The 10,062-nt window shown below is 39.8% G+C and overlaps 1 long non-coding RNA gene across 4 annotated transcripts in view; it reads left to right on the plus strand.

Annotated features, from left to right (window-relative positions):
• LOC102429922 overlaps positions 1-10,062 on the plus strand; it is a 78,219-nt gene that overhangs the window by 55,681 nt on the left and 12,476 nt on the right. The window contains exon 1 of one of the 4 annotated variants that reach the window (XR_002830528.1): positions 5,775-5,822. The exons of the other annotated variants lie outside the window; for them this stretch is intronic. This is a non-coding gene — a long non-coding RNA (uncharacterized LOC102429922). Of the gene's footprint in view, positions 1-5,774; positions 5,823-10,062 lie in introns of those variants that run through there. 4 annotated transcript variants of the gene reach the window in all.

Genomic DNA, 10,062 nt, shown 5'->3' on the forward strand with positions numbered 1-10,062 from the left:
TGGTGCACGGAGCGATGCTCAACCAACAGAGCCACAGCAGCCAGGGCTAAGATACTGTCTTAAGGTCCCCACCTCTATGAAGCTTTTTTGCTCACCCCAACTCAGAGCCATATCTCCATCCTCTCAACTCCCCAACACTTGGAGGTCATCCAGGTAAGGCACTGAGTACAGAACGTGGTATAAAGAAAACTTTCAGCAAGTGTTCGTTATTCTGGCCCCTGCCTCCGTGTAGCACGTGTCACCTTCTGCTGGAGAGTCTAGCACATCATTTTCTCCTCACCAGTGACTTGCACTTCCTGGGTACTTGCTAAACCTGTATTGAATGAGTAATACATTTCAGTCCTACTCAGATATCTTTGTACCCTCAGGCCCGACATTCAGTAGACATTCAATAAAGGTGGGAATAATGAATATTTGATGAATGGATATAAACAGAAAATTCCATTGTAACTCTTGAAAGTCCACCAAAGGTCAGCCTTTGCATTCACAGTGTTAACTTTCTTAATCTCCTGTTAGGGCCAAAGACATTAAACAACAAAACTTTACTCCTGAGCCCAGCTCCTAGCAATGGTGTGCTGGGTACTTGAGTAGCTAGCTTCACCGGAACATTCTATATGTGCAGTAAAATAATAATGGTTAACATTTATTGAGCATTTGCTTTGTGCCAGGCGCTGTTCTGAGCACTTTATATACACTTACTTCTCTCTGAAGAGAAGATGAGGCACTGGCACAATGCGGTTAAATCCCTCGCCCCAGGTAAGGCTCTTGCCAGTTACTAAGTTACAGGCAGCCGGAGCTAGGCTGGAGGTGCAGATGAGTTATGGTTTGATGGCACATCTATCCCTGCCCTCATGCAAAATGCTGAAAGGAGAGCAAATGCCAGAATCAGCCCAACTAAGATGCTGCTGCACAGTTTAATGTGTCTCTTAAACATACTTGGGCTCTCAGCTTTTCTCTTTATCGTGGGTGTCCCTGGTGGAGAGGGAAGGAGAGCTGGAGAAGATGTTGCTTGGCTTCTGAGCACAGAAACGTTTTACTTAGCCATATGTTTGTGACTACTTATCTACTCCATCAATAAGCATTGCCCTGCCCCATTTGCCCCCACATACTCTGATCTCTCCCAGTTCTTTCCTCAGCTTTGTATTTTCCACTTTCCTACCCTCCTTCGGGGCTCTCCAGGTCATTGAAAATGCAGCTGAGATAGTACTTCTCCTGGAAGCCTTCCCTGACTACCCCAGACAGGTGTCAGATCCCTGCAACTAACTCCCTGTGTATCCTTCTATCCTTGTCATTGTTGGTTTAGTTGTCTCTGCTACTAAACTGTGAGCTCATCAAGGGTGGGTACACTGTCTTGTTCACTGGTATCCTGAGAGCCCAGCACAATTCTGGACACATAGAAGTTTTTTCATAAGTATCGGTTGAATGAACAACTGAATGTATAAAGTATTCCCTTGCCTGCTCATTCTACACTAAAAGTATTACATAAACCGACTACAGGGACCATGCTCCTCCACATTTAGATGCCAAAGATGGGCTCGGAGGACACAGCCAAGAACAACAAGGTTAAAGGTGTTTTTTCTTTGTCCCTACATATCAGAGAAAAAATATATCAGAGAAAAAATATCCCACTGCTATTCAACCCAAGACCATAGGAGTAAATAGTTTTCAATAAGGAAAAAAACAAAGTAAGCCTGAAGAATTTGTGGCTGGAAGAAAAATATTTTAAACAGCGTTTTATTTTTTCCCCCTCTGTGGGCTTGTTGTGTAAATTATGTGTGAGACAAATATGTGATAGAGAGATTCAGTGTAATTACTTGTTCTCAAATGTTTGGTTAACCAGGCCTCTTAATCCCACATACAGTAGCTTAGCATAGAATTAAATTCTGCCCTTTAGGCAGGATCAGCTTTTAGAGTTTCTTGTTTCTGTAGCTTAAATGTTTTTATCCCAATATTTGTACTTTTCCATGTAAAATAACTGCAACTGAGTGTGTGTGGGGAAATATAAACAGCATGGAATTTTTATGATTCAACTCACCATCCTTATTGGTTTGCGGTCAATTTTTATGGATGCTAATTTTCTTTAATTACTCATCTGTAATTAGTTACAGGATCATAGAAAAGATTGCTAGACCACTCTCTCCTCTAATGAATCTAGTATCCTCTCTGTGCCAATAATCAAGGTCTTTACTTTTATAAAGGAAAACTAGAGGCCCGGAGCACAAATTCGTGCACCAGTGGGGTCCCTCGGCCTGGCCTGCAGGATAGGGCTGAAACTGGCTCTTTAACATCCCCTGAGGGGTCCTGGATTGCAAGAGGGCATAGGCCAGGCTGAGGGACCCCACCAGTACACGATCGGGGCTGGGGAGGGTTGTGGGAGGTTAGCCAGCTGGGGACATGGAAGGGCTCCAGGGCATGTCTGGCCATCTCGCTCAGTCCCGATCAGCTGGACCCCAGCAGCAAGTTAACCTACCAGTAGGAGCGTCTGCCCCCTGGTGGTCAGTGCTCATCATAGCAAGTGGTTGAGCTGCTTTAGCATATCATTAGCATATTACACTTTGATTGGTTGAACGGATGACTGGACAACTGGACACTTAGCATATTAGGCTTTTATTATATAGGATAATTTCCTTTAGCGTTTACTCTCAAAATGCAGAGACTTCATGGGACTGCATTATGTGACGTAATTAGGGAGAAAGGTTTTTCCCTGCTGCCACAGATAGCCGGAATGGGGGGAAATGTTGATCTACTTAGCTGGGCAATCTCTGTACTGTATATCAGTGGTAGCACGAATGTATTCATTGAACATCCGTTAGTGTTCAGTGCGTGCCTACAATGTACCAGAAGCTGCTATTTACTGGCACTGTAAAAAGAACCAAGACATGGGCTCTGTCCTTGAGCTTTCTTACAATAGAGTGGGAGACGGTAGTATAAACAATTGCATCCAAACAAGACAAGTCTTATTCGGAAGTCCATTCAAAGTGCAGCGAGGCCTGGGAGAATAATGTGTGCTTTTGGAGGCAGTCTGGAGTATGGATTCACAGCGGAGACAGTGTCTGAGCTGAGACGTTTGCCAGGCAGCAGAGCCAGGGACTGAGCCATGGGGAAGGCATTCTAGGCGCAGGCTGAGGAAAGCACGTCATTGGAATTTGGGGGCCTTATTATCAGTAACACATGGCTTATGACCCACCTAGCAACTCACAGAGACACATCAGCTTGAGGCATCCCCGCTGTGAGGCCCACTGTGGTAAGCAGGCTTTAAGCGCACCAGGGATGGGGTGGGGGAGAAAGAGGGAAAGAGGGAGGAGGGAGGAAGGTGGGGAGAGGAAAAGAGGGGGGGAGAAGGAGAGCGGGGTGGGGGGGGAGAGAGAGATTACTCTGATGGTCTGTATGGTGGGGACACCATGGGGAAGCTGCCTCGGTGATTGGGCAAAATGACAAGGACCAGATCTGGAACAGAGGTGGGACTCAGCATGTGAGCAGTGATGAACGGGCAGAGGCAGCAGGACCTGGTGACTGACCAGGCCACACATATGACACCCTCCGTGCTATAAGCCACAAATCTGGACTGACACAAATTTCCAATTAGTGGTCATAGCCACTGACATCCCCCTCAAACAGAGATTAGGTTGAGCCTTTTGCTGAAATTAATTTGAAGGCAGATGGGTGAATTCAGCCCAACCTTAGGATATTTTGATGGCATTAAGTGGAATATTTTCAAAGTAGATTGTCCTTTGGGGGGAGGGATATTTATCTGTTAATCTATTAAATTATATCTAACTCTAGAGAGGTCATTCTAACACTTCCAACAGAAAATGAACTGAGGCTCACTCATAGTTCTTTCTCAGCATTTCCCTTTTTTTTCTTTCAAACAACTCTTAAATGCCGGCTTTATGCTTTACATTTTTACTGTGGCTTTGGAGCAAGCAGCTATATAGGGAAGAAGGGAATTGTCATAGTCAGTGTAAGTCTGATGCCAGATCTATTTTCCTGGTAGCCTACATTTTCTATTTGATAGTATATCAACATTTTTCTATACTTATGTCCATGTAAACACCTAAATCTGTTTTCATAGCTTTTTAGAACTTCAAGAAGGAAATTTGCTCCAACACTTTAACCTACTATTGTCCCCTGCATTCTGCTGATGAGGTCTCTTGTTTGTGCCCCAGCAAAGTCCCTTTTCCTCTCTGAATTGTTCCCTCTTAGAAATCTATGAACTTCTTCTCCTTCAGAATGTGGCTCAAAACTAAACTTCTCTGAGAAACTGAATCACTCTTCCAATTGCTCCTGTGTTTCTTGACCAAGTTTAAAGAACTTACTAAATTTGCATACATGTTTCTGTTGGTCTTCTGAAACATTTTCATGTATATTTTTTGGAAAATTTCAAACAGAATCTTCCTTAACTTAGATTCAGTGTTTAATAGGTGGGTGACCTTAACTGATGAGTAGAAAGTGGAAATACATTTTTTGTCTGTCTGTTCTAATTTCATGTTTACCTTTAAAATTTTAGAATTTTTTTTCTGGAATCCAAAATACATGTGCCATCAGGACATCATCATTATGATGTTAAATATAAATTCTCAGTACAGTTCTTTAAAAAATTGTTTTTAATTTTTAAAAAATATATGCCCAGAAAAGTAGAGAATGTAACAAACCAGGATTTTAAAAGACAAATATTCTGTTATATATACTTTAGATACTTTATTTTTGTTGGGAAGAAATAAAATATTACAGATATAGTTAATATCCTTTTTATACCTGTCTTTCACACTGTTTTTCTTCTTTTCTTTCTAAAAGCAACCAAATGCCTGAAATTGTCACTTTTCTATACTTTTACTATGTGTATCTGTCCCTAATCAATATATTTATTAGTATTTGTGTTTTAAAATTTACCTGAAAGGTATATTCACACATCTAGAGTAGTTATTTTCCCAATCTATATTTATTGTAATTATTGACACATTTGGGATTATTTCTAGCATCTTAGAATTTTTTATTTACCAACATTTTCAATGCTTTTTTTCTTTCTGGTCATTTTATGAATAATCATTTCTTTATCTCCTTTTTGTTTCCACACTGATTTGGACAATAAACATTAGTTATCTTCCTAATGTGATTACCACTTTAAATTAAAAAATACACATTATTTTAAAAAAATTCTAAGTCTCCATCTCAATCTTTTGATATTTATCCAAACATGTTTTCCCTATGCAAATACAAATACCTATTTTCCCCCTTTTCCTCCTTTAAAAAATGGTTATACTATACACACTCTTCTATAGCTTACTTTTCTCAAATATATCTTCTGAACATCTCTCTCTGTCAGTAATGTGGTTCCATCCACATTTTTAATGCCCACATAGCAATGATGATCTGACATTGCAGAGTGACTACTGTGTGCTAAGAGCTTATCTCATCTATTATTTACAAGAACCACATGTGGGGAAAAGCCCCATTTTGGAGATGAGGAACTTGAGGCTTAGAGAGGTGTGGTAGGTTAAAAAAAAAAAAAAAGGATAGAATTTCTATTGGAAAATTTCCTAGAAGTGTAGTTATTTGGTCGAAGGATAATCACATTAAACATTTTTATAAATACTGCTAAATTGTCCTGTAAAATGTTCCCAATGAAGCTTTTAGAAAAGAATTAAAATCAGCAGGAAAAGAATAAATAAAATGTGTGGAGGGATCTGGCTCATTGGTGACCATTTCATCAAAGCAAAGAACTGAAGTGACCACATAACTGAAAGTGCCTTTCTCTTTCATTTCAACGGGAAAAACTGTTCCAGAAGAGTCCCTCTGGTTCTGTCTTCTCTATGGCTTTGTGGGTAAGTTCAGTTTGTGCTTTTACTTCTGGGCCTTGCTTCTTATCCATTGAGGCAATAAAGACTGACAAAAATAAATAGCCTTTTTAGTACCCCTTGTGGTACACATGCATTCTAAAATGCTCTATTCCTTCAACTGAAGCTAAAGTTTCCCAGGTGCACAATTAGATACTTTAAAATAATAATAGCATTTCATTAATTTTGAATGATAGGCTTTCCAGCAGGGCCCTGGAACCCAACTCTTGGCAGAAATCCATGGTTTTAAAGGAAAAAAAATTAGCATAGGCTCAACTGCATGGGCTCTGGGACTACCTGGCATTTATGGGAGTCACCGCAGCAGGCCCATCAGGATTTAATGACCAATTCCCCCTGTGACTCTACATCGGAACAAACCTCTTCACATTAAGGGATCCCAGGCTCTGAAAGACAAGGAGTCTTTCTTGCTGGAAATAACTTTCACTTTCTTTGGGCATCTTAACTCTATCTTTTATCTGGAAAAGTGGTCTCTTTACTCCTGGCGTGCACCAATGCTTTTGCTGAGCTTGTAGATCTGAAAGTATACTTTCTTTTTTCCCAGGCTCGTTCTTTTGTTTCCTCTTACTCTACTGCTTTGGAGATTTTGGTTTGCTCCTGAGACTGTGTTTTTCCATCTTTAGAGCTGTGAGACCTTTTCTTTCAATTGTTATACTTGGTTTTCCTCGCTCTTGTGCTCCACTGCTAGGTCCTGGGATGTTGTAATAAACATTCTCTTCGCGAGAAATGGAGAGATGTCTAACTAATGATTATTTGTTTATTTACTTATTTATTTTTGCTTCATTTTACCTAGGAAATCAGAATGGAAAATTTGAATTCTGATCAATTTTAGGGTAGTATAATGAACAATAACACGTTCTACTTGTTGAATATTTATGATGTTCCTGACACTGTTTTATTTATTTATTTATTTATTTTAAATAAATGGTCTAACTTAAAGTTCTCAGGACCATTCTGTGAGTTAGGTGCTATTTTTGTCCCTATTCCACTGATGAGGAGATCAAGGCTTTAAGAAATTAGACACCCTCTCAAGGCTATGTGGAAGTAAATGATAAAACGGAGATTCAAATACAGGCTTGTTTGACCAGACTGTACTCTTAACCACTATACCAGAATGTTCTTTGGCATTTTAAATCATTGGTAAGCAATACTTCCAAGAATATTTTTAAACAGAAAAAAAATGAAACCCTGAGCTAGTTAGTTGTGGTGAAGTAGAAAGAACACTGGATAAGAGTCCAAAGAGGGAGCCCTTGCTGTGTCCTTAGCTAGCTGAGCAAGTCCCCAAGTCCCCGGGCAAGTGGGTTCACCAGCCCCGCCCATGGCCTTTGATTTTCCCATCTGTAAAAGCGCCAATCTTCTAGCATCCTTAAAAAAAACTTGATTTCCTCTTCTTTAATTTTTCCTATACTAAGATAGATGAAATCTGCCCCTCCCATATCATTTGTGACAGTTAAGGCTGGTATCAGATGAGTCAGTTGGCACGGGGCTACTTGTCCTGAAAGAAAAAGGAAAGAGCAACGATTAAAATGCCAACCCCCTGGCAGAAAGCAAGCTAAGCATAATGACTCAAGTTCAAAGCCTAGGAAATCTTGGCGGAAACGGAGTGGATCTATTCTTCTGCCTCTGATTTTCTCTGTGTATATTCATCATTGACCATAGGAAAGTGGATAAATGTGTGGCTCATCATTTAATCATCATCTCAAACTTGCTCAACCCACTGTGGAGTAATAATGCTACTGAACTGTCTTCGCCCAGTCATAAATGAGACCCAGCTATTGAGAAGACTTGTTAACTTTCTCAAGCATGTATCTTCATTCTATCACACAGCTTCTTAAAGATTCCCATGTGTCATGGGCTGAATTGTGTCCTCCCAAAATTTGTATATTAAAAAGTCCTAACCCCTAGTATTGCAGGATATGACTGTATTTGGAGATAGGGCCTTTAAAAAAACAATTAAGGTAAAATGAGGTCATATTGGTGGGCCCTAATTTAGTCTGACTAGTGTCCTTATTAGAAAAGAAGATTAGCACTGACCAATGTGGCCCCGTTGTTGGAGCACTGTCCCATACACCAAAAGGTGGTGGGTTTGATTCCAGATCAGGGCACATGCCCAGATTTCAGGTTCAGTCCCCAGTCAAGGCATACACAAGAGGCAAACAATTGATGTTTCTCTCTCACATCAATGTCTCTCTCTCTCTCTCTCTCTCTCTCTCTCTCTCTCTCTCTCTCTCTCTCTCTCTCTTCCTCCTTTCCCCTCTCTAAGATCAATTGGAAAAAAAGAGAAGATTAGGGCACAGAAACACAGATGGAAGGACACCATGTGAGGACACAAGAAGAAGGTGGCCATTAGCAAGCCAAGGAGAGAGGCCTCAGAAGAAAACCAACCTTTTAACACCTTGATCTTGGACTACTAGCCTCCAGAACTGTGAGAAAATAAATTTCTGTGCTTAAGGTACCCAATCTATGGTAGTTTGTTCTAGCATCCCTAGCAAATTACTCTACCATGTTTTAAATCCAGGGTTGTTTTATTGATTGATTGATTGATTGATTGATTTCAGAGAGAAAGGGAGAGAGAAAGAGAGATAGAAACATCAATGATGAGAGTGAATCATTGATTGGCTGCCTCCTGCATGTCCCCTACTGGGGGGCGGGGGAGGGGGATGGAGCCTGCAAACTGAGCATGTGCCCTTGGCTGGAATCGAACCTGGGACACTTTAGTCCGCAGGCCGACACTCTATCCACTGAGCCAAACTGGCTAGGGCTCCAGGGTTGTTTTAAGGTTCTTCTTTACTTCCCAAAAGATCTTCATCTTCATTTTTTTCTTTCCCCCTTTGTTTGAGCTAGATATTCTTGCCCTAATAAGTTATACTCTGGTATCAAGCTTCATTCACTTACTGGGGTAAAGTGATTTTCTTATTAGTGTTTGTAGGGTACCCAATGTTAGATGAATCTTAACTGGTACTTGAATATAGCTTACATTTCTATACCTATGTAATAATTTAATTTTATAACTAATTAAATAAATGAACTGTATGTAGTTGATTTCTCACCCCCTGACGCCCAACCCAAGAATTTTTCTCCTATGTATTACTTCCCATCTTATAAAATGATAGAAACAGCAGCAGCTACTCAGGCATAGGTTCTCAAGCTAGGAACTTAAGAAGTCATTCTTGATATTTTCTTTTCCTTGCCAACATCCAAATCATTACTCACTTCTGTTCATTCTTCCTTTAAAACATCTAATATTAAAGGACATGGAATATTAAACTATAATATTAAATTTGAATTGGAAATATTTACATGGACTCTTGAATAAAAGTAGATACAGGTGTGTATCTATCATCTATCTATCTATCTATCTATCTATCTATCTATCTATCTATTTATCTATCTATCTATCCTTCCTAGCTCTGTCTACTGAAAGAACATAGTAGTAATAAGCACACCTTGAAGCCAATTTTGGATTTCACTTATCATTTCTTACTAAAAATAACAATGATCTTTGGAGAAATAGCTGACTCTAGTTGTTGGGAAGGAAAACTATGAGGTGAGTTTAGGATATCTTGTTGTGCCAGAAACCAAGGAAGTGTTTGGTGATTTATGGGGACATGTTAGAAGTAACCAGGAACTACTTTGAAAAGACTCCCATTAGACAAATCTGAACAATTTGAAGATGACCATAATTATTGTAAACATTGGATACATACAGATCTGTGAGTCCATAGTGATATCCCAAAAAGTGAAGAGAAGGATAAAAAATTCATTTGCTTCATTGGAGGTGACTATTCAATAAATCCTTACTCTCAAATTGGTAGTAAAAAGAAATAACTAAAAATTTACCTAACTTTCCTAGGAGGAACTGTATATCATCCTAGTTGATGAGGGAAGATTCATCTTTGGAAAAGAATGCCAAAGAAGGAGTGGTAGGATTTAACAGTCACTATTTCGTAACCCCCAATGAAATGATTGATTAAGGCAAGGATTATCAATGGTGCAAGAGTATTGCCCAACTGGATATTCACACAGAGACAAAGCATCACCAGGCAGGTTATTACTAATTGCAAAGGTCACAAAGGAGCAATCTGGCAGTTACCACTCTGGCCAAGTGATTGATCTTAGCAGTGAAAATATGAGGTTCTTGCATTGTGTTCCTTCTGATGTGATGCAGATAAATTTACAGTGTGCTTAGGAGCTATTCTTGCTAAAAAAA

The sequence above is a fragment of the Myotis lucifugus genome, unplaced genomic scaffold (genome assembly GCF_000147115.1).
Source record: "Myotis lucifugus unplaced genomic scaffold, Myoluc2.0 scaffold_126, whole genome shotgun sequence".
Classification (NCBI taxonomy): domain Eukaryota; kingdom Metazoa; phylum Chordata; class Mammalia; order Chiroptera; family Vespertilionidae; genus Myotis; species Myotis lucifugus.